Here is a 2,298-nt window from a genome sequence, read left to right as displayed (position 1 = left end):
ACGATTCGTAGATGGTTGGATAAATTGGTTTTTTTGTTTTGTTTTGTTTGTACAAACAGCTGGTTTATTCTTTTGATTTATTGTATGTATTAAAAGTTACTTCCTTGAGATGGCACATTGGCAGTTTTGCTGTTTCCTGACACTGTGAATATTTAAAAACAAATTATTTTTGAAAGTTTTATCATCCAGAAAGAAACAGGAAGAATAAGAGTTTTTCTACAGTTGAAATGGTAATTTTTCAAAAAACGTTGAGAGGAAAAAATATAAACCATTCTTGATAAAGCAATGAGGCAGTTTCAAATTAAAATTACAAATTTAAATGAAGTAATTTTATAAAATATTGAAACTAGCTAAAATTACATGCATAAGTATTTAATCAATAGTAAGAGATGAACAGCAGTGGAACTTAAATATGATAGGATTTATCAACAATAAATAAATATTTTTAGTGCAAATAGTGCAGGAAAATTTCTCAAAGCAAAGATCATAGCAATCATTCTAATCTGTACAAAATTAGTCTCAGTTCTGTATACAATCTATATAGTTTATCTATGAATTCAGCCGCTGTGATGAAATGCCAATTTTCAAATCATAAACATAAATGTGCTTAGTTTTGTGTCCCATTCCTCTCTTGGCAGTTCATGTTTTCAGGAAAATCTACAGTGGAGCATGAAATTGGCTGTGCATTGCTATCACTTGTTGAAGTTTCTCTCCCTTGGCTCTTCTACAGTGGCAAATAGTTTTCTTTTCCATGAAGCTACTGAGAAAATCATCTATATCAGTTTTTCCCTCCATGAAATCTTCTGCAGTATTATCAGATTCCTCCTCACCTTCATGTGCAGCTACTTTCAATTTTGCCTATTGGGCACTCTCACTACAGCTCTTGCTAAGTTCGTGTTGCCTTTGCATCTTCTTTTCAAAAGTTGATTTCTTTTGTGTAAGTAATTCATACTCATCTAAAACAGTTTGCCTTTTGGCTTGCAAGCTGGGCTCCAAAAGGAGATGTTTTCTTGCTAGTTCCTCAGTACTTTTTACTAAGTCATCCTTGTCAGTAATAATTTGTTTTAGTTGAGGCAAAGTCGGAAACTGTTCTAGTAATACCTCCTCTTGTTCATTCATATCTGTAAGTTGTGATACACTTAGTTCTGAGAGTTCTGGAAATGCATCAGGGATATCAGGCATCTTGTAACCAAAGGCATTTTGGCTTATCGGTGCTGAAGTGTCTGTTGTGGGAATTGGCAATGGCAGATTTGAAAGGACACCAAATGAAGGAGCAGCAGAGCGGATTTGGCTGTTGTATAGCTTGTTGTTGAAGAGGAAACAGTGTCAGCAACAGATAAAGAACTGATGGTCCTGGTAGCTTCTTGTGGGGAATATGGAGGAAGAAATGGAAAACCCTGAGAAGCATAAGGAGGAATCCCACCTGGGTTACTGTGCAGGTATGGGAATGCTGTTGAAGCAGGAACTGAAATTGGAGGATTCTTCCAAAACTCATCCAATAGACTCTGAATAATTTTCCCAAGGTCTGAGCGCATTGTTAAAATTGTTTCCTAATGAAGAGGTAACATACACTCCTTGTTTATCCACTAAGTGATGTCGTATTGGTGGATAAACACTGATCACTGGTTTTTCCTGAGGAAATTGTGGAGGAAGCAATATATTAATGCTAATTGTCAGGGTGTTTACAGTGAATGGCAACCTGTATTCCACATCTTTCTGTATTTCAGCTACACTGGGGTGTGCGTTCCAGAGGGACTCGATCAGGTGCCACTTCTGCTGTTGGAGGCTGGGGAGACTACCGCGGGGTCCCACCACAGGGGAGGAGGTGCTGTTGGTCAGGGAAACAGCCAGCTCATCCTCCACGGGTGCCCGGGCCCGAGGCCCTAGAAGGCTCTGGCCTGCTTCTCCCAGCTGCTCAGCGCGGCGGTTCTCCACTGACAGAGGGGGAGCGGGCGGGGATGCCCCAGCTCAAGTGCTGGGGAGCCGCGTCTTCTCTAAGCAAGCCAGCCGGGGGTCCTAGCTCAGGGGGCCATGCTCTGACTGGGGACAGCTGGAGACAGGGAACTCGCCGCCTGGGACTGGCAGTCCTACCTTCACGGCCCTGACGGCCCAACCAGCCGATAAACTGAAGTTTTCAGATAAGGTTTTATTTTACTGTTCTTAGGACAATGAAGGTAAATCAAATTGTATAATCTTAGAAGCTAAAATAATAAAATTTGGAATACAAATACAAAACGCTGTCTATAATATGAGCTAGATCGTCTTTTATTCCCTATATGTAACAGGGCCTGGCTCATT

The 2,298-nt window shown here is 40.5% G+C and overlaps 1 pseudogene; it reads right to left on the bottom strand.

Annotated features, from left to right (window-relative positions):
• Positions 1-612: 612 nt before the first annotated feature.
• LOC115853535 (vacuolar protein sorting-associated protein 37A pseudogene) lies at positions 613-1,856 on the bottom strand (annotated as a pseudogene).
• Positions 1,857-2,298: the final 442 nt, after the last annotated feature.

Source organism: Globicephala melas, chromosome 9, assembly GCF_963455315.2.
Source record: "Globicephala melas chromosome 9, mGloMel1.2, whole genome shotgun sequence".
Taxonomy (NCBI): domain Eukaryota; kingdom Metazoa; phylum Chordata; class Mammalia; order Artiodactyla; family Delphinidae; genus Globicephala; species Globicephala melas.
Note: the sequence above shows the minus strand (reverse complement) of the source record. Positions and strands in the feature narration are given on the sequence as shown.